The following is a 23,709-nucleotide window of genomic DNA, read 5'->3' as shown; positions in this document are numbered from 1 at the left end:
CTATGTTAATGAAGTGATTTTTGGAAAGATCCTAAGGACAGGGCATGGTTGCCAAGAAACCAACCCTGTGATTAGAAAACCAGAGCTTTCCATTGCACCGTACGACCTTCCAGGAGGACTGAGGGGCTGGAGGTTGAATTCAATCATTGATGGCCAATAATTTTTATCAATTATGCCTATGTAAGGAAGTCTCTATTTAAAAATTCAAAAGGACAGGATTTGGAGAGCCTCTGGGTTGAGAAACATGTGAAGATTAAGGGAGAGTGGCAGGGGCTTCATAGAAGCTCCACACCTTTTCCCTATACCAGGCCAATTCATCTTTTCCATTTTTGTTATATTCTTTTATTGTAAACAGATAGACTAGTAAGTAAAATGTTTCTCTGAGTTCTGTGAGCCACTAAGCAAATTAGTTGAACCTGAGGAGGGCATCCTTAGAACCTTCAGTCTAAAACCAGTCAGTCAGCAGCACACATCTGCATTTGTAATTGATGTCTGAAGTTGAGGGGTGGTATAGTCTTATAGGACTGAACCCTTAAACTATGGTCTGATGCTATCTCCCAGTAGATAGTGTCAGAATTGAAATAAGTTAAATTATGTGTCTGCAGTGCAGGAGACTGCTGTTCAATTCTTGGGTCAGGAAGATCCCCTGAAGAAGGGTGTGGCTGCCTCCTAAATCTCCTTACCTGGAGATTTCCATGGACCGAGGAGCCTGGCAGGCTGCAATCCATGGGGTCACAAAGAGTCAGACACAACTGAGCAAAAATCTAGTTTTGCAGAGAATTGCTTGGTGGTATTGGGAATAGCTCACACACATTGGCATTGTGATCAGAATTGTAGCTTGCAGTTCAGTGGGCTGGGAACTTTTTATTTTGATTCCGATGGGCCCACTAACCTATCCTGAAATTTGAGGAAAAGGATTGTTCCCTGTATAAAGCACATAGGATGAGAATGGGGAAAAGTGGCATCTGAAGGAAATACATTGTTTAAAAAAAAGGAGGGAGGGATACTACCTGGCAAACAAGGTAAGGTCCACAGCAAAACATTATCCTTACTTGCCTTTTCAATACCTAAAACTTATTTCTTAATTTCTCCAATATGGTGTATTGGAAGACTCATGGGTTTGAATCAGGTATACCCCACAAGGATTAACTTGGCAACCAATGTTCTGTTAGACAGTCTGTCATAAAATGTATTAGCCTCATGTAAATCTCCATGGAAACCCACTAGGGCCTAGTGCTTAAGGTGGTTGTTCAGGGTCCCCCAAATTCATGATCATGTCCAGAATCATGGCTGGTGTATGAGACATTCTGTCCCTACCATGCCATATTGTAAAGCTGCAACTGCAAGCCTTGGAATAAGCTCCCTAATCACACTAAGGAATGAGATGGTTCTCTTACACACAATTTGTAACCACAAATCCTGAATGGACAAAAGAGGGCTGGAGCAAAAGTTCTGTCAAGGCCTGCTGCTACAGTAACCTGACTGGTGATCAAGCCATGGGAGGAGCTGGTGTTTCTTTAATCGGGCAGTTTACAAAATCCAGAACACATGGTCATGTTTCCTCTTCCAGAGTCTGAGCCATGTCTGCTAGACCTCATTCTTCAGGCCTAGAATGGACAACAGGAAGTGAAGGACCCACACCCCAGATGCTAAACTCTGTTCTGACTCTTCTTTGAGAAACTTTGCTCCTGCAAACCCACTTTGTGTGTGGCCCTGCATTTACCTTTGTCCTATGGCTAAATATAGAGTTGGACTATAAGGAAAACTGAGAGCTGAAAAATTGATGCTTTTGAACTGTGGTGTTGGAGAAGACTCTTGAGAGTCCCTTAGACTGCAAGAAGATCCAACCAGTCCATCCTAAAGGAGATCAGTCTGGGTGTCCATTGGAAGGACAAATGTTGAAGCTGAAACTCCAATACTTTGGCCACCTGATGCGAAGAGCTGACTCATTTGAAAAGACCCTGATGCTGGGAAAGATTGAGGGCAGGAGGAGAAGGGGATAACAGAGGATGAGACGGTTGGATGGCATCACCGACTCAATGGACAGGGGTTTGGGTGGGCTCCAGGAGTTGGTGATGGACAGGGAGGCCTGGCGTGCTGCAGTTAATGGGGTCACAAAGAGTTGGACATGACTGAGCGACTGAACTGAACTGAACTGAAAATATCTATTTCACATCAAAGTCGCTGTTTTTTTTTTAGGATAATTACTTACCCAAATGGATCTTTGATTTTGAAGGAAAAGAACATTTTATAATAGCTTAACCATTCAGTTCATTGTGTATTCTAAAATTTCCTGAATTTACTTACATTCGGTTGACTTTTCAAGATCTTAGATGAAGCAATCTGCTTTTCCCTTTTCACTTAGGCTCTTGATCTTATATTTGCTACAGTGAAAAAAAACAACAACAACAAAAAAAAACCTTTCTACAGGTTTTCTTTTTGTTTACAACATATGTTACTAATTATTAATAGTATAACACTCAGAAAAAGACAGAAAATTTAAACAATGCCATGAATTAGCTAGTGTAAAAACCAAATAATTAAAAGAAAGGCCAAAAGTTATAGCATTACCGTAAACCAAAATACCTCCCCCAACTTCTTTCCCCAGTCATTGGACTGTCCTACCATGCCACACTGGAAAGCTTCTTCCATTTTACAGGAATCACTTCCTTGTTTTTTTGTACGTTTGTTGTTAGTGGTTTTGCCACCAAATTAAGCAGACCCAAACACTCTGTTTAATTTTCAGCTCTTATTTTATTGTCATTGTTTGATGATGTTGTTGTTCTTCATAAAAATTGAATAATAAAATATTTCTTTGGGGGCTTGATTTTCATCTTGTCTAATACTTAATTCTTTTGAAAACCACTAACTTTTCCTTTTTATTTCTTTATTAAAATATAGTTTCGTACAATATTATATTAGTTTCAGGTTTACACCATACTGATTCTACATTTATACGTACTGTGAATTGATCCCCAATGGTCACCACACAAACATACTGCATATGATTGACTGGTGTTGGAGAAGGCTCTTGAGAGTTCCTTGGACTGCAAGGAGATCCAACCAGCCCATCCTAAAGGAGATCATTCCTGGGTGTTCTTTGGAAGGACTGATGTTGAAGCTGAAACTCCAGTACTTTGGCTACCTAATGCAAAGAGCTGACTCATTTGAAAAGACCCTGATACTGGCAAAGATTGAGGGCAGGAGGACAAGGGAATGACAGAGGATGAGATGGTTGCATGGCATCACTGACTCAATAGACGTGAGTTTGGGTAAACTCTGGGAATTGGTGATGGACAGGGAGGCCTGGCATGCTGCAGATCAGAGGGTCGCAAAGAGTCGGACATGACTGAGAGACTAAACTGAACTGACTGTATTCTATATGCTTAAGATTACGTATCTGGGACTCACTCTTTATTTTATAACTTGAAGTTTGTACTTAATAATCAGCTTTACCTAATTTGCCCAACCTTCCCAGTTGCCTCCTCTCTGGTGACTACCACTTTGTCCTTATGATCTGAGTCAGTTTCTATTTTGTTTTGTTTGTTCATGTGTTCTTTTATTTTAGTTTGCACAAATAAATATAACCATATAGTATTTATCTTTCTCTGTTAGACTTATTTCACTTAGCATCATACCCTCTAAGTCCATCCATGTTGTACCAAATATAGATACACACACATACCCACATCTTCTTAATCCATTCATCTATCAATGGACACATAAGTTGCTTCTGAAAATAATGCACCTATGAATACTAGGTGCATAGATCTTCTCATATTACTCTTTTCATTTTCTTGAATTATATACCCAGAAATGGAGTACCGAGTTTATGGTTGTTCTTATGTTTAATTTTTGAGAAACTCTCATACTGTTTTCCATACTTGCTGCATCAGTTTACCTTCCAATCAGAAGTGTCCTTGGATTCCCTTTCCTCCACATCATCCCCAGCATTTGTTATTTATAAATTTTTAATGATGACCCTTGTGACCAGAGAGAGGTGATACCGTCTGGTAGTTTTGATTTGATTTTCTCTAATAGTTAGTGATGTTGAGCATCTTTTATCTACCTGTTGGCCATCTATATATCTTCTTTGGAAAAATCTCTTCAGGTCTTCTGCCCATTTAATAATCAGATACGCCACCCCCCCATATTGAGTTGTGTGAGTTTTTACACATTTTAGATATTAACCTCTTATCAGACATATCATTTGCACTTTCCAGTGTTTCCCTCCTTGGAGAAAGTTACACCAAATTCCTGCCCCTCTGGCATACTCTAAAATAAGTCAACAAATCACCTTTTAATATGACTCAAGCACTTTAAAGCTGATGCCTCTATTCTGGGACTGAAAATGAGTTCACATGCAGATTCAAAGTCTTGTTTTCCCATAGCCTTCTGGCTCTCCTGATGTAAACCCCACTTGCTTTCAAAGCCAGGCAATAGGGGGGCTCATATTTCTTGCTGCATGTCCCCCAGGCTGAGGAGCCTGATGTGAGTCTCAGACCCCTCACTCCTCAAAGGAGGAACTCTGCAATTGTGATATACCTCCTATTTGTGGGTTGTTGGATCAAGAGTGTGGATTCTGACCAGACAGTGTCTCTGACCCTCTTACCTATTTTACTATAGCCTGTCCAAAATCACTGCAGATGATGACTGTAGCCATCAAATTAAAAGACACTTACTCCTTGGAAGAAAAGTTATGACCAACCTAGACAGCATATTCAAAAGCAGAGACATTACTTTGCCAACAAAGGTTCGTCTAGTCAAGGCTATAGTTTTTCCAGTGGTCATGTTTGGATGTGAGAGTTGGACTGTGAAGAAAGCTGAGTGCCAAAGAATTGATGCTTTTGAACTGTGGTGTTGGAGAAGACTCTTGAGAGTCCCTTGGACTGCAAGGAGATCCAACCAGTCCGTTCTAAAGGAGATCAGCGCTGGGTGTTCTTTGGAAGGAATGATGCTAAAGCTGAAACTCCAGTACTTTGGCCACCTCATGCGAAGAGTTGACTCATTGGTAAAGACCCTGATGCTGGGAGAGATTGGGGGCAGGAGGAGAAGGGGATGACAGAGGATGAGATGGCTGGATGGCATCACTGACTCGATGGACATGAGTTTGAGTGAACTCTGGGAGATGGTGATGGACAGGGAGGCCTGGCGTGCTGCGATTCATGGGGTTGCAGAGAGTCAGACACGACTGAGTGACTGAACTGAACTGTCCTTACTTGTAGAAAAGCTATTCTACCAGTCTTCGGGGTGTTCTCATAGATTTTTTCTATATTAGAAATAGTTTTGATGGGAAGGGGTGTGGACAGGATCCTCCTATTGCATCATCTTGACCTGGACCTCTCACATCTTTTTTAGATGGATCCATGTGGTTGAAAGTATCTGTATTTAATTTACTTTCATTTCACTTCTGTATAGTAAGCTATGGGTTATGCCAACACCAATGATCCAATGATGCCAATGATATCGATGCTGTATTCTTGTATGTATTTCTTAGGGCACAAGTATGTGCATTCTGTGGGACATAAACCTAGGGATGAAATGACCAGGGCTATCGTCAGCCCTAGAAGATAATATAAAATAGTTTTCCAAAATGATTGTAGCTGTTTTCATTCCCATTTGCAGGGTATTAGACTTTCTGTTACTGCACTTGTCTAATTAAAGTATTAAGTATTAGACTTTGTTTTCACTGGTATTGTCAAGTATTTTCATTTTTATTTTTTAAAATTTACTCTTTCAGGTGGTTGTCTAGTGATATTATACTGTGGTTTCATATTGAATTACCTTGACTTTCATTCAAGTTAAAATCTGTTCATTATATTTATTAGGCATTTGGCAATCCTATTATGAGGTTGTCTGTATTTTTTCTTATTGACAGAAATTTCTTGTATATTTCAGATTGATCATTTTGTTAGTTATATGCATTATAAATATTTTCAGCCTACCTGTAGCTTCCTTTACATTCTTTTAGTGGTCATTTTAATGCTTTGCTAACCAATTTTGATTTAAAAAATGCTTAGATTAAGAGTAGTGTAAACCCAAGGAAAATGCAAAATATTTTAAATACCAATTAACTAATATATAAAACCATAGAAATTAATCACTCTCTAGGAGAAACAATATTTAAATATAAATATTTTTAGTGAAGTATAAACACATAAACACAAATCATCAAAGTTCATCAATTAATCAATTGTTTTTTCAATTTTGTGGTCAAGAAATAAGTATTATTAGCAAAATGGAAGTCTCTCTTTTGTTTTCTCCTAATTACTGGCCATTCTTCCTCTGTAGAGATCATTTCTGCTCTGACTTCTAAACCAAAGTCTAATTTTGGAAGTTTTTTGGATTCTATTTACATAGAATTATTCCTATGTATTTTTCTTTCTCTCTCAATTTTATATTTGTCAGAGCCATCTATGTTAATACATATAATAATAGTGCCTTATTGTGTTGCTCCATATTGTTTCATTGTATGAATATGTATCATGCTTTATTTACTCTTTCTAGCTTGCTGTACATTAAAGTCATCTCCAGTTTTGAGTATTAAAAGAACAAGATTCAACTGAGAAAATTCAAATGTCTAACTGTTTTCACTTTCAGTGTTTTAGGAATTAATGAATAGAGGCCTCTTATGTAGCCTATAGAAAAACACTCCAGAAGGCTGAAGGAAAGAAGCTTCTAAATAGCAGAAAAGACATAGAACAAAGAAGTCATAAAGGAAAGAAAAGATTATTTCAGGCAAGATCACATTCCATTGCCAAAAAGCAAGGATCTATCAGGCAGCTTGTCTCCCTAATGCTGGCCAAGAAATTCCAGACTTATAGGCTAAGGTTATGTTCCTAGGAGAACTTGAAATGGCAATAGATTAGGTGTTAAGTCTTGATATGCTGACATGGGGCTTTGCACAAGTGACTTTGTTTTGGAGCTGTTGTCTATTTTTCAGCAAGGGACATTCTAAATAACACTGCTATGAGCATTTATGTATATCACCTACACACAAAATTCTGTTGTATCTACACTAAGGGGTACAACTTGCAGGTCTACGGTATGCATATTCTAACTTTTGCTGAAAATGCCAGTCAGATTCCCCAAACGATTTTATCAGTATACATTTTCTTTAGCATTGTTTGAGTTTTATGTGCATCACATTCTCATCAACACTTGGTATAGTCAATTTATTCATTTTAGCTATTCTTATTGGAATCTAGGAATATCTATTTCTGATTTTAGTTTTCATTTACCAGATAAGATTAAATATTAATATATTTCTATAAATATGTTGACCATTTGGATATTCTTTTTTCTTAAAGTAAGAAAGTAAGTTTATTTGTCCATTTTTCTACATTTCTATTGATTTGTAGGAGTTATCTATATGCATCTGAATATGAGGCCTTTTAATTTATTAAAAACTTCCATTTTTATTTGGAGGTGGGACAAAGAAATCTTTTTATACATTCTTAATTTTCTTCATTTTTAATCTTAATAATGGCTTTTAATGAAAATAAGTCCTGAAATTTTATATGGTTTAATTCATTAATCATTTACTTTATGTTTTGTGCCTTATGTATATTTGTCTCAGTAATCTTCTTAAACTATAATCGTCTGATGATATACTCCTGAATTATCTTCCAGGAACATTTTGCTTTAACTTTTTGTATGTAGATATACAAATGCCTGGAACTGATTTTTATGTATAGTGCAAGGTAGGGATCAAGTCCTTTTTTTTTTTCTAAATGTACATTGAACTGATTCATTACTATTCAATAAAAATAGTATTTCCTTACTGCTTTTACATTACCATTTTTGGTATAAATCAATCATCTATTTGAATTCTGGCTTCCACTGTTCATACTGAAAAATCAAGTAATAGTCTAATTATTGAAAGTGGGCTAACAAATATATTTTTCACTCTCATGCTTTAAAAGTATATCTCTGTCTTTAATTTTCACTTGTGTTACTATAATGTGTGTGTACAGATTTTAAAAGAAAAATGGTCCTGCTGTAATTTTGCATCTTTCTTCATAATTGGGAAATTTTGAGCCATTATTTTTTTCAGATATTGTTTCTTCCTCATTCATTATTTTTTCTCTCCAGGCTTTATTCTAAATATCTTGTTTTGATATAACTCCCAGTTCACTGATTCTTTCTTCAGTTATTTCTCATTTGCTATTAGGTGCAATCATTGCATTTCAATACATTATTTTATTTCTATTTCAAACATTTCCTTTTTTAATCAATATTTGATGCCCTCTATATATTTCCATTTTTAAATAAAGTTTTAGTTATGCTTTTTATCCCCTTGAAGAATACAAGCTTGATTATCTAAAAGTCTGATAGAAAATTCTAGTATCTCAGGCCCTTGATTTTAATTTCTATTGTTTTTGGTGGTTCTTCCCACGTATACTCCCTTTTTCATGTACCTAGTTATTTTATATAGTGTGCCAGGATTTTTATTTGAAAGCTTGTTAAAGTATTTCAGATTTAGGATAATCTCATCTTCCTCCAGAAAGAATTGCTTTTGGCTGATACCTGGATAGTAAATTCATGGATCAGCCTTCTCCAGTTTTAAGGTGGAGATCTTAACCATCTCAAACCAAAGCAAAAAAGAATTTCGACACCTGTTTTCTCTGTTCACTCCTTGGGTATGCCCTCATCTTCAAACTTGGTCAAATTAGACCTGAGATACTTTCAAAGTTTCTCTTTAGTCTTTCAGCCTCTTCTCTGTTTCTCCTGGTATTAGCTAATACCATCAAGTGAAAAGTGGTTCCAGATAAGTAGTTCTAACTAATTTCTCTTGATTGTTTCTTCTCCATGATTTTTATCAGGTAGTTCCTCTTTGGTTTATTGGATCCTCAGTGCTTTGATTAAAGTAAAACCACAAATATTTTCAAGATTTTTTATTTACTTATTGAGAAACATTTAACTCAGTTTCCAAATCTGCCATTACTTTGAAGTAAAGAAGCTTTGCTCTGGTCATGTTTTGTGTTTTTTTCTTGGTCATTAGAAAAAAAAAAAAAAAAGAATCCCTCTTCACTGAATTGTTTTATTCTTCCCAGTGAAATATTAGATATTCTAAAACTAAAAAAAATATCACAAATTAACTTACCTTCTTAAAATAAAAACTTAAGAGTATATTTTTAAAATATTTAAAATATTAAAATATATTTTAAAAATATACTCAATCACCACTTTTTTATGAAACCTTTACTTTTCTAAATCTTATAATATTGGTTTTTATCTGTATACATTTAGCAAGTATTTTATTGAGTACCTAACATTTAGCCATTCCACATAAATTGATCACTTGTAAATAACTGAATTTCTACACCTAACTGGTAATTCAAAATCCATTAAAAACATGAAACTCCAGTAAAACCTGCTCAATCTTACATATTGACTTCTCTAGTATATGAATAATTACTTTTGTTTAATTTTCTTTCTTCCTTGATACTTTTTCTCTCGCTGCATTTTCTAAAGCTTTATGTATGGTCCACCTATGTGTCTTCTTTGTAGTTCTGAAGTGCAACATTTTACTAGTTGATTTTGAAAGAAATCTGGTTCCTTCTGTAATGCCCTGAAAAAGTCGTTTGTTTTTTTTTAAAATATGACCAGTATCAGTGAAACACCTTCATAGCACTCTTCAGCTATGCCTATCCAACACAAGCCATTGGTTTATGCTTACTGCCTGAAATAATCAAGACTCTTGAGTGTTCTGTTGTACTAGAGGGGGGAACCATTTTTTGAGGTAACAGTTACTTTCTGATGAATTCTAAGATGGAAATCACTTTGTCATATTTTCTGCATTGCCTCCTCTGACAAACAGAAAGGAATTGTCTTAGCCATCCCATGCACAGACATATATAGATCTATAATTTCCAAATCTGATTGATTTTTAGAATAGTTTTCTAAGAATGCATAACTTCATGATGAAACTTAGGCCTATTAAAGCAGAACTCCTGAGGACAGATCCTAATAACTTCTTGTTATAGTTCTGTTTTATTTGCCTTATGATCTCATTTAATAACTGTGATAATCAGCCAGTATTTAGATCTGCTGCGGTAGACTGCTTATACCTCTCACATCAGTTCAGTTCAGTCGCTCAGTCATGTCCAACTCTTTGTGAACCCATGGACTGCAGCACGCCAGGCCTCCCTGTCCAACACCAACTCCTGGAGTCTACTCAAACTCATGTCCATTGAGTCAGTGATGCCATCCAACCATCTCATCCTCTTTCGTCCCCTTCTCCTCCTGCCTTCAGTCTTTGCCAGCATTAGGGTCTTTTCAAATGAGTCAGTTCTTAACATCAGGTGGCCAGAGTATTGGAGTTTCAGCTTCAACATCAGTCCTTCCAATGAATATTCAGGACTGATTTCCTTTAGGATGGATTGGTTGGATCTCCTTGCAGTCCAAGGAACTCTCAAGAGTCTTCTCCAACACCACAGTTCAAAAGCATCAATTCTTCAGCACTCAGCTTTCTTTACAGTCCAACTCTCACATCCATACACAACTACTGGAAAAACCATAGCCTTGACTAGACAGACCTTTCTTGGCAAAAGTAATGTCTCTGCTTTTTAATATGCTGTCTAGGTTGGTCATAACTTTTCTTCCAAGAAGCAAGTGTCTTTTAATTTCATGGCTGCAATCACCATCTACAGTGATTTTGGAGCCCCCAAAAATGAAGTCTGCCACTCTTTCCACTGTTTATCCATCTATTTGCCATGAAATGATGGGACCAGAGGCCATGATCTTAGTTTTCTGAATGTTGAGTTTTAAGCCAACTTTTTGACTCTCTTCTTTCACTTTCATCAAGAGGCTCTTTAGTTCTTCGCTTTCTGCCATAATGGTGGTGCCATCTGCATATCTGAGATTATTGATATTTCTCCCAGCAGTCTTGATTTCAGCTGTGCTTCATCCAGCTCAGTGTTTCTCATGATGTACTCTGCATATAAATGAGCACAGTGACAGTATACAGCCTTGATGTACTCCTTTTCCTATTGGAACCAGTTTGTTGTTCCATGTCCAATTCTAACTGTTGCTTCCTGACCTGCATACAGATTTCTCAAGAGGCAGGTCAGGTAGTCTGGGATTCTCTGCTCTTTCAGAATTTTCCAGAGTTTGTTATGGTCCACACAGTCTAAGGCTTTGGCATAGTCAATAAGGCAGAAGTAGATGTTTTTCTGGAAGTCTCTTGCTTTTTCGATGATCCAACAGATGTTGACAATTTGATCTCTGGTTCCTCTGCCTTTTCTAAAACCAGCTTGAACATCTGGAAGTTCACGGTTCACGTACTGTTGAAACCTCTCACATGAAATCTAGCCAAAAAACTGAACAGTTTAGTTTTCACTTATCTCTTGCCACATCCTGATATGTCTCTACTTAAATCCACATTTTTACTAATTATTTTACAATTCCTAGCCACCTGGGACTGTAATACCAAGCCCATCGTTGACTTTTTTCTCTTCTGCTTTTGCCCCTCCAATTTTCACTCAGTCTCCAAGACATATTGATTTTATTTCCACAATATTTCTCTCATCTGTTTTCTCTTTTATGTTTCCAGTGTAACTACTCTAATTCAACTTCCATTTCTCTTGCTAAGACCTTTTAAATAGCCTATTATCCCTGACTGCACTATAGTGGTCAAACTATATAATCCATCCTATACCCTAGTCTCAAAAATCATAGCTTAACCTTAATGTGGTTTTTTCAAACATTTTTAATAACTTTATTTTCTACAATGTTATTTGAATATTCATAGGCTGGCATTCAATACCTACTATTACCTTGTCACCATATATACAATTTTAAGTTTGTCTCCCCATTTCCCCTTTACCCAACTACATATTTGTCTATTTCCCCCAAACCTTCTCTATACTTTTTAGCTTTAATCTGTTTGCTTTCATCTATTTGGCAATGCTTTCATCTGATTTGTCCTATCTCTTTTCTTATCTGTTTAAATTTAATTTATATATTAAACTAATTGCAATGATCCGTTTGTCTTCACAATCTTATTTGCTTATGTTATATTAATAATATTTTGCATGTAGTTTTTCTGCCTTCATTGCTTATAACTTACTGAAATTTGAAACTGTAAATTATTCAACTTTCTCTGCTCTAGAATGCCTGGCACAATGCCATGCCCACATGGAATAAATTGGTAGATGCATGAATAAATGGCTATACTGAGAATAATAAAACAGCAGTAAAATGACTATCCAGGCATCACTAAAATTTGCTTACAAGATTCTAATGGGCGAAATTGAGAGTAATAGAGCAACAAACATATTAATGTTAGTTAAGAATTATTTCACTTTGATGAGATGAATAAATGCTTATCTCTGCCTGAACATGTGATGACAGAGTATATAGAAAGCTCTACTTAGTGATTATTTAGAATGAACCCTGTTTCCACCATAATGTTTAGGTAAATGAATTCCAAATATAAAATACTGCATAAACTTGGGGAAGATTTTTTTTTTTTTGTATTTTTAAATAATTCCTATCTGGAAAATATTTTTAAGATTAGGTAGTAAATATTTATATATATTTCTGAAAGCAAGTTACCCAGTACATGTGTGACAATTTCAGGCAAAATAAGTAATTATCTCTGCATTCATTATATAGACCACCAGTAATTGCTCTTCAAATTAGTTGTCATTTACTGAGGTAAATCTTGCCGCTTATGGAGTTTGTTTTTATCTATCTTAGGCCATGTTATGTCTTTGTTCTTTAGAGGTAGTAATATACATATGCTATCTAAATAAAAAAAAATCGGTCTGTATATTGTCATAATATCATGAGTTTATGTTTATCAGCAGAGAATAACAATTATTATATAAGGGTTCTGCAATAGACCTCCAGATAATAAGATATCTCTTCTAAAAATGCAATTCATTGTTCATGGTTTAGATTTTAAGGACATATATTTGAATATTAGTTTAAATAAGTAAATGACCTCCAAGGGTCTTCATAGAATTTATGTTAAACTAACTTGAATGTGTTAGTCGCTCAGTCATGTCCAGTTCTTTGTGATCCCATGGACTGTAGCCTGCCAGCCTCCTCTGTCCATGGAATTTTCCAGGTTAGAACACTGGAGTGGGTAGCCATTCCCTTCTCCAGGAGATCTTCCCAAGCCAGTGATGAAACCTGGGTCTCCTACATTGCGGGCAAATTATTTACCGTCTGAGCAACCAGGGAAGCCAGTGATTTGTAACTTGAAGCAAATGATTAAAATCTTACATTAGTTTCTATGTTTTGTTCCTTTCTACTCATGCTTCTCTTAACATTGACTCTCCTTGCTTTATAACTCTGGTTACTGCCATTCCTCCTCAGGCTGTCAGAAACTGCTAATGGACTATGCTCATTCTTTTTTTATCCCTAGATGTTGTTTTTCCCTTGGTGTTATTAGTTTATTTGTTTGGTTTGAGGATATTATAATATTCCTTATTAAAAAAAATATTGATTGCTGTGAAGTGAAAGGTCTGACTTCTTTATCTCACTACTAAAGTTAGTCCCCTCCATGTCACAAAATAAACTCATTCTGTGGTACTACATTTCCCTCCATTTTAAAGATGTTTCCATAACTATAAAAAGAAAATATGTAATGAAGACATCAACCATTAGTAAAGTATAAAATATTGTGCTTTTATTTGTTTTTTATTTTGACATTCTACCTATTTGATGTGTAATTACCTGGCATGAACTACATTACTATATAGGGTTATAGTTTTCATGTACCTAGAAGCAAGCAAGAATTTAATGCAATGAAACTGGAAAGATAGGTAATTTTATTCAGTTTTTGTAGGATTTGAGTTAGCTGAGATCCTTTTGTTTAAAAGAAACAAATATCTATTTCAAAACAGTTTAAACACTATAAGAGGAAGTTATTGGACTATATAGCTACCCTCTAGGATAGACATGGCTTTAAGTAGGGCTGGATCCCAGGACACAAAGAATACCATTAGGATTCCAAGTCCTTTCATTTACTCTTTCCTATGACTAGGTTGGAGAAGGCAATGGCACTCCACTCCAGTACTCTGGCCTGGAAAATCCCATGGACAGAGGAGCTTGGTAGGCTACAGTCCATGGGGTCACACAGAGTCGGATACGACTGAGTGACTTCACTTTCACTTTTCACTTTCATGCATTGGAGAAGGAAATGGCAACCCACTCCAGTGCTCTTCCCTGGAGAATCCCAGGGACAGGGGAGCCTGATGGGCCGCCATCTATGGGGTCGCAGAGTCGGACATGACTGAAGCGACTTAGCAGCAGCATGACTAGGTTTCTTTCAGAAATGTAGCTCATATCTTCTTTATGATTTATGATCCTAGAAAACATGGTGGGCATTTTTTCATGGCATTGGTAACTGAGGTACAACTCTGCCTCAGCAAAATGTTAACGGCATGGACATGATTGGTAGATTTAGCAAGCAGGAGGGGATGGTTTCCAAGAACAAAATCATATGACAACAAGGATCTGATGTTGACAACAGGTAGATGTCAATCAGCAACTCTATAGGTACAGTAATTGATAAACATCTGAGGAAAGAGTCACCAAAAATGGACCACCTGCTAAAATACTCTAAATACTCTAAAACAGAACAAAAATCATATTGGCTAGACTGAAGACATTGAGAATTAGATTTTGCCAATGAGTGCTCATTTCTTTTTTCTCTAAGATGCAACATCAGCTTCCTTGCATAATAAGTCTTTTTGACCAGGATATAGTTCATATGTTTTTATTCTTCTTTCTTTTGAGAAATAAAAGTCTTCACATGTGTTTACTCTCACATCTATAGTAATAGGTAACTGGAGGGGCTTTCTCTATCTTTTCCACCTACCTTTCTCTACTCAAATAATCTATCACTATCCTATCTTTCAAAAGTGTCTGGGTACATTATCATCACTTTACCTGTCATGACACTAATTGAGTCTGCCATCATAGAGAATCTCTACTACTGAAATTATCTGTAAAGTATTCTCAATGCCTTCATGTTTTCCCTTCTTACATATGGTCACAGGGTTCAGTTCAATTCAGTTCAGTTACTCAGGTGTGTCCAACTATATGTGACCTCATGAATCGCAGCACGCCAGGCCTCCCTGTATATCACCAACACCTGGAGTTCACTCAAACTCAGGTCCATTGAGTCGGTGATGCCATCCAGCCATCTCATCCTCTGTTGTCCACTTCTCCTCCTGCCCCTAATCCCTCCCAGCCTCAGGGTCTTCCCAATGAGTAAACTCTTCACATGAGGTGGCCAAAGGATTGGAGTTTCAGCTTTTAGCATCAGTCCATCCAGTGAACACCCAGGACTGGTCTTCTTCAGGATGGATTGGTTGGACCTCCTTGCAGTCCAAGGGACTCTCAAGAGTCTATGGGGAACATGTGTATACCTGTGGCAGATTCATGTTGATGTATGGCAAAACCAATACAGTATTGTAAAGTAATTAACATCCAATTAAAATAAATAAATTTATATTTAAAAATTAAAAAAAAGAGTCTTCCCTAACATCACAGTTCAAAAGCATTAATTCTTTGGCACTCAGCCTTCTTCACAGTCCAACTCTCACATCGATACATGACCACAGGAAAAACCATAGCCTTGACGAGATGGACCATTGTTGGCAAAGTAATGTCTCTGCTTTTGAATATGCTATCTAGGTTGGTCATAACTTTTCTTCCAAGGAGTAAGCGTCTTTTAATTTCATGGCTGTAATCACCATCAGCAGTGATTTTGGAGCGCAAAAAAATAAAGTCTGACACTGTTTCCACTCTTTCCCATCTGTTTGCCATGAAGTGATGGGACCAGATGCCAAGATGTTAGTTTTCTGAATGTTGAGCTTTAAGCCAACTATTTCACTCTCCTCTTTCATTTTCATCAAGAGGCTTTTTAGTTCCTCCTCACTTTCTGCCATAAGGTGGTGTCATCTGCATATCTGAGGTTATTGATATTTCTCCCAGCAATCCTGATTCCAGCTTGTGCTTCTTCCAGCCCAGTGTTTCTCATGATGTACTCTGCATATAAGTTAAATAAACAGGGTGACAATATACAGTCCTGACGTACTCCTTTTCCTATTTGGAACTAGTCTGTTGTTCCATGTCCAGTTCTAACTGGTGCTTCCTGACCTGTGTATAGGTTTCTCAAGAGGCAGGTCAGGTGGTCTGGTATTCCCATCTCTTTCAGAATTTTCCACAGTTTATTGTGATCCACACAGTCAAAGGCTTTGGCATAGTCAATAAATCAGAAATAGACGGTTTTTTTGGAACTCTCTTGCTTTTTCCATGATCCAGCAGATGTTGGCAATTTGATCTCTGGTTCCTCTGCCTTTTCTAAAACCAGCTTGAACATCTGGAAGTTCATGGTTCATGTATTGCTGAAACTGGGCTTGGAGAATTTTGAGCATTACTTTACTAGCGTGTAAGATGAGTGCAATTGTGCAGTAGTTTGAGCATTCTGTGGGATTGCCTTTCTTCGGGATTGTAATGAAAACTGACCTTTTCCAGTCCTGTGGCCACTGCTGAGTTTTCCAAATTTGCTGGCATACTGAGTGCAGCACTTTCACAGCATCATCTTTCAGGATTTGAAATAGCTCAACTGGAATTCCATCAACTCCACTAGCTTTGTTCGTAGTGATGCTTTCTAAGGCCCACTTTACTTCACATTCCAGGATGTCTGGCTCTATGTGAGTGATCACACCATCATGATTATCTTGGTTAAGCTCTTTTTTATACAATTCTGTGTATTCTTGCCACTTTTTCTTAATATCTTCTGCTTCTGTTAGGTCCAGGCCATTTCTGTCCTTTATTGAGCCCATCTTTGCATGAAATGTTCCCTTGGTATCTCTAATTTTCTTGAGATCTCTAGTCTTTCCCATTCTTTTGTTTTCTTCTATATCTTTGCATTGATCGCTGAGGAAGGCTTTCTTATCTTTTCTTGCTATTGTTTGGAACTCTGCATTCAGATTCTTATATCTTTCTTTTTCTCCTTTGCCTTTCACTTCTCTTCTTTTCATAGCTATTTGTAAGGCCTCCTCAGACACCCATTTTGGTTTTTTGCATTTGTTTCCATGAGTATGGTCCTGATCCTTGTCTCCTGTACAATGTCACAGGGTAGAAAGTGCTAAAAGGCATATCTAAAGCATATAGAGTCAAATTAATAGCCTATCTCAAGTCTGTAGATGGGTAGATGGCTCCCATCAACTACATTCATGATTTGGCAAATACTTAATTGCAATAACATACCTAACCTGTTGTTATCACACTCCAGTGATACAGAGGTATAGTACTTATTTTTCCTTCAGCATGCTATGGTATTAGGTAGCTTCAGGTAGTGATTGCCTCAATGCAAATGTAGTTAATACCTCTCCCTTCAGTTCCACTTTCATATATTTATTTCAATTGTTGCAATTACACAGAAAAACTAACATCTGTCTACACGCCTCACTTTCACTGCCCATATTAGGCTGTATCTTGTAAGTATAATCTATAATCTTGCTACTCAAAGAGGTATTCTAAGGATCAGAAAAAGAGGGTTCAATCTAGGAGTTATTTAGAAATAAAGAATTTTCAACATTGTAAAGCAGTTTTCTTTCAATTAAAAAAAAGAAATGAAGAATTTTGTGCCTTATCCCAGGCTTATTGAGTCAGAATATGAATTTTAACAAAACCTTCAAGCTATTCAAATCCACTTTAAATTTTGAGGAACACTGATTTATGACATATTGTGTGAATTTTAATACCAAATGTTTACCAAATAGGTACTTGGACTTGATATGTAGTAAACTATGTATGCATTTTGGATTTACTTGAAATAAGTTTATTTACATCATGTTTTTTTTTTTTTTTTTCTTTGAGCCTCAGTAAAAATCCTCACTCTTTTTGGCATGTTTTGCTTCCTAAGAAAATAAAGATCCTGTGATTGGGTCTTATTCTCAGATTACAGATTTAATATTTGGCTACAACTCTTTCTTCAAACCCCAGAAAATTTCTCCTTATTTACTTTAAGCTCATAATAACACCAAGAAAGAAAGCAGTAGTGAGAAAATATATTAGGAAGAATTCAAACTGATGTATAGCCATTGCAGGAAATTGATAGCTTTATTGACCTTCAGTTTTACAATATTTGGTCATGCCCTCACATACTGACTCTGAGCTTAGCTTGGTCATGCCCTCACATACTGACTCTGAGCTTAGCTTTTGCTAATGGAACATGTACACGTTTGGCATAAGCAAAGCATGTATACTTCCATTGCCTTCTTTTTGTTCTTTGCTTTCATTATTACAAGGAACAGAGCCCAGTAGGCATAGTTGTACCAGTCAAGGCCTAGACATGATGGGAGGCTCAGCTAAGATCAGAAAAGCCAATATGCAGCTGATGAACAGCTGACTACAGACAGGAGTGAGCCCCATGATCCCAGGTTAGGTCAGCGGGACTGTTCAGCTGACACACAGAACCATGAGCAAAAATATTTATTATAATATTGTTGCATGTCAGAGGCTTTGTGGTTGCTTGTAATATTATTGGGATAATAAATAACTGCTACAGCCATCAAACTAGAGAAGGAAATGGCAACCCACTAGAGTATTCTTGCCTGGGAAATCTCATGAATAAAAGAGTCTGGTGGGTGACAGTCCATGGGGCTGTAAAAGAGCTGGACATGATGGCAATACTTAGTGACTAAACAACAATAGCAGTCAAACGTAGTTCTAGTACACTCAGTTTCCACTATGTTTCATTCATAACTTGAAAAAATTAAATAGTGCTTAAGTTAAAAAATGAACCAAAAGTGTTCACTATACTTCAATATCTTAATTATAAATCTTAATAATAGGAATAAAAAGAGAATTAATTTACAATATGGTAAACTGCTATCAAAAATCATTAACTCTCTGTAGGAACTTCTGTGCATGCTAGGTAAGCATTCATTATTTTTTTCTAGTTAGAGCATCCCTACCTCTGTTCAAAAGATCAAATAAGACTGCTTACCTATCAGTTAAGATTTGCTGAAAATTACAGGTGTATAACATAAATATAGCAAGAAACTTGTTAAAAGTAGAAATGAGGCAGTTATATGACTAGATACTTCTAAGAAAGGAAAGACAGAAGGAAGTTTTTCTATTAAAACATTTTTCTTGTTCAGCTCAGTTCAGTTTAGTCACTCAGTCATGTCCAACTCTTTGCAACCCCATGAACAGCAGCACACCAGGCCTCCATGTCCATCAACAACTCCCAGAGTTCACCCAAACACATGTCCATTGAGTCAGTGATGTCATCCAACCATCTCATCCTCTCTTGTCCCCTTCTCCTCCAGCCTTCGATCTTTCCCAGCATTAGGGTCTTTTCAATTGAGTTAGCTCTTCCCATCAGGTGGCTAAGGGATTGGAGTTTCAACTTCAACATCAGTCCTTCCAATGAATACCCAGGACTGATCTTCTTTAAGATGGATTGGTTGGACCTCCTTGCAGTCCAAGGGACTCTCAAGAGTTTTCTCCAACACCACAGTTCAAAAGCATCAATTTTTTGGCACTCAGCTTTCTTTACAGTCCAACTTTCACATCCATACATGACCACTGGAAAAACCATAGCTTTGACTAGATGGACCTTTGTTGATGTAGTAATGTCTCTGCTTTTCAATATGATGTCTAGCTTGATCATAACTTTCCTTCCAAGGAGTAAGTGTCTTTTAATTTCATGGCTGAAATCACCATCTGCAGTGATTTTGGAGTCCAGAAAAATTAAGTCAGCCACTGTTTCCACTGTTTCCCCATCTATTTTCCATTTAATTCATATTAGGAAGTCTATCTTTAGAATATACTTTTGCTAATTAATCCTTTATTTTTCAGATGGTTTGAATTATATTAATTGAAGAGAAAAATCAATGATTTTTGTGAAATCTAGTAGCTGTACTTGTTTATTAACAAACAGCAAACAGCTAAACAACAAACAGCTAAGGTATTCATACAACAATATGGATACATAGAAAATTACTTATGAATAAAATTATATATTAATTATATATTAACTCAGTCAAAGCATTACTGTCAGCCATTGTCCAAAGCCTGGAGATGGGAGTAGTAAGGTGGAGTCGGCAGCAGCTGGGAGTTACAGCAGCTGAGGAATAGGTTTATCAGTCCTGAAGGTGATATGGGTAGATGTGAGATTTTCAATTTTCCTGATAATAAATGCAAAGTTTTTATTCTTTAATATTTTCCTACTCAATTTCATTTTATACAATCAAGTATTCCTTGCCCTTGATACTTCAGCTGATTGTCTTTTCCCTAAATCTAAACCAAAGTATCATTCTTTGCCATCCAGTCCAGTTATCCTTGATGAGGTACCACAAAAATGAAGTATACGAGGCTCTGATTTTCAAGTAAAATTCTACAATGCTTAGGAATTATCGGTAAATTTTCTTCACTTATATTCTTAGGCTATCCTATAACATGCATTGTATAATTGATATTTATCAGTTTCAGCTTGACCTGAGTTTACTATTTATTCCAAATTTTTCCAAAATTAGGCTATAGCAATTGTAATCTAATCAGTGAAAAGTATAGTGTAATTTTCTTCCTCGTCACCACCAAGATAATCACCATGGTGTGATCACTCACCTAGAGCCACACATCCTGGAATATGAAGTCAAGTGGGCCCTAGAAAACATCACTACAGACAAAGCTAGTGGAGGTAATGGAATTCCAGTTGAGCTATTTCAAATCCTGAAAGATGATATTGTGGAAGTGCTGCATTCAGTATGCCAGCAAATTTGGAAAACTCAGCAGCGGCCATAGGACTGGAAAAGGTCAGTTTTCATTCCAATCCCAAAGACAGGCAATCCCAAAGAATGCTCAAACTACCGCACAATAGCACTCATCTCACATGCTAGTAAAGTAATGCTCAAAATTCTCCAAGCCAGGCTCCAGCAATACGTGAACCATGAACTTCCAGATGTTCAAGCTGGTTTTAGAAAAGGCAGAGGAACCAGAGATCAAATTGCCAACATCTGCTGGACCATTGGAAAAACAAGAGAGTTCCAGAAAACCATCTATTTCTGCTTTATTGACTATGCCAAAGCCTTTGACTGTGTGGATCACAATAAACTGTGGAAAATTCTTCAAGAGATGGGAATACCAGACCACCTGACCTGCCTCTTGAGAAACCTATATGCAGGTCAGGAAGCACCAGTTAGAACTGGACATGGAACAACAGACTAGTTCCAAATAGGAAAAGAAGTACGTCAAGGCTGTATATTGTCATCCTGGTTATTTAACTTACATGAAGAGTACATCATGAGAAACTCTGGGCTGGAAAAAGCACAAGCTGGAATCAAGATTGCCGGGATAAATATCAATAGCCTCAGATATGCAGATGACACCACCCTTACGACAGAAAGTGAAGAGGAGCTAAAAAGCCTCTTGATGAAAATGAAAGAGGAGAATGAAAAAGTTGGCTTAAAGCTCAACATTCAGAAAATGAAGATCATGGCATCTGGTCCCATCACTTCATGGGAAATAGATGGGGAAACAGTAGAAACAGTGTCAGACTTTATTTTTGGGGGCTCCAAAATCACTGCAGATGGTGACTGCAGCCATGAAATTAAAAGACGCTTACTCCTTGGAAGAAAAGTTATGACCAACCTAGATAGCACGTTGAAATGCAGAGACATTACTTTGCCAAGAAAGGTCCACCTAGTCAAGGCTATGGTTTTTCCAGTTGTCATGTATGGATGTGAGAGTTGGACTGTGAAGAAGGCTGAGTGCTGAAGAATTGATGCTTTTGAACTGTGGTGTTGGAGAAGACTCTTGAGAGTCCTTTGGACTGCAAGGAGATCGAACCAGTCCATTCTGAAGGAGATCAGCCCTAGGATTTCTTTGGAGGGAATGATGCTGAAGCTGAAACTCCGGTACTTTGGCCACCTCATGCGAAGAGTTGACTAATTGGAAAAGACTCTGATGCTGGGAGGGATTAGGGGCAGGAGGAGAAGGGGACAGCAGAGGATGAGATGGCTGGATGGCATCACTGACTCGATGGACGTGAGTCTGAGTGAATTCCGGAATTGGTGATGGACAGGGAGGCCTGGCGTGCTGCAGTTCATGGGGTCGCAAAGAGTTGGACACTGCTGAGTGACTGAACTGAAATGAACTGAATGAAAGTTAAGTAAATTTTATTAATGTAGCTTATATATTTTAATTACAGAACAGAAAATTAACTTTTATTTATCTTTTAGATATTTCTAATATCTACTTTATAAAATAGAATAGTTATATGTTTTATCTTTCTTTAATTCGATATTCTAGTACACCTGTGATAATTATTCAAGGAAGAAATGTGAAAGTATTTTTCACATTTTTTGTTTTCGCTGCATCCCTATAAACTAAATATCTATGCTGCAAGAAGCTTGTAATATTTCAGAGGAACAATATAAAGTGGGGATTAAGTTATATTCTCCCTTAAGTGTGAATGCTATTTACTAAAGACTACATGTCTTACCTGTAGGGATTAGCGGTCTCAAGTTTATATTAAGAAAAATCTAAAAGAAGCAAAATGCTTTCAAAATGACAATGATACCAATTGTGGGATATTACCTATTACAACTTTATGAAGTCATTATTATAGATGAATCTATCTTCATTCTAAAATATGTAGGCATATTATTAAAAGAAAATATACTGAAAATTGTGTATATATGTGTGTGTGTGTATGTGTGTGTGTGTATGTGTGTGTATGTGAAAATGAAAGTGGCTCAGTCAGGTCTGACTCTTTGTGACCCTTGAGACTATACAGTCCATGTAATTCTCCAGGCCAGAATACTGGATTGGATAGCCTTTCACTTCTCCAGGGGATCTTCCCAGTTCAGGGATCAAACCCAGGTCTCCCACATTGCGGTGAATTCTTTACCAGCTGAGTCACAAGGGAAGCCCAAGAATACTGGAGTGGGTAGCCTATCCTTTCTCCAGTGGATCTTCCCGGCTCAGTAACCAAACCAAGGTCTCCTGCATTGCAGGCGGATTCTTTACCAACTAGCTATGAGGGAAGCCTGTATACTCACTTGTGTCTGACCCTTTGCCACCCTTTGGACTATACCCCACCAGGCTCTGTCCATGGGATTTTTCAGGCAAGAATACTGGAGTAGGTTGCCATTTCCTCCTCCAGAATTCTTCCTGATTGAACCCGTGTCTCCTGTGTTTCCTGCATTGTGGGTGGATTATTTACCACTGAGCCACCAGGGAAATATTTCACAAATGTTGTTTTATGTCAATACAATGGCTGACTTCTATTGTCCAATTTCAGTTTTGAGTAAATTTCTAAAAGAATCAATATGCCATTTGCTATTTTTAGGAGTTTAATATCTTCAACTATTATAGTACTTTGTATTATATCCACTTGTTAATGTTTATTTAGTGTTCAGATGATATTCTTCTAATATTTTTCTTACTTTAATGGCTAGGAAAACCAATAAATTTCTTAGCATATCTAAATGGACCAAGTTACACGGAGCCATAGATGGACTAATAGTTTTAAGATCATGAAAGTGACAGAATTCTCATCCAATAAGTTGTTCTATCTCTATTCAAGAACTGACCTATTTCATTGCAAATTTTAATGCTGTACCAGACAATTGAGGTGGATAATATAATTATCTTCTTATGTAAAGAAAACTGGCCATCTGGAGAAATTAGGCACAAAAGCCAATGATCCAACCAAAACAAACACAC

The sequence above is a fragment of the Capricornis sumatraensis genome, chromosome 17 (genome assembly GCF_032405125.1).
Source record: "Capricornis sumatraensis isolate serow.1 chromosome 17, serow.2, whole genome shotgun sequence".
Classification (NCBI taxonomy): domain Eukaryota; kingdom Metazoa; phylum Chordata; class Mammalia; order Artiodactyla; family Bovidae; genus Capricornis; species Capricornis sumatraensis.
Note: the sequence above shows the minus strand (reverse complement) of the source record.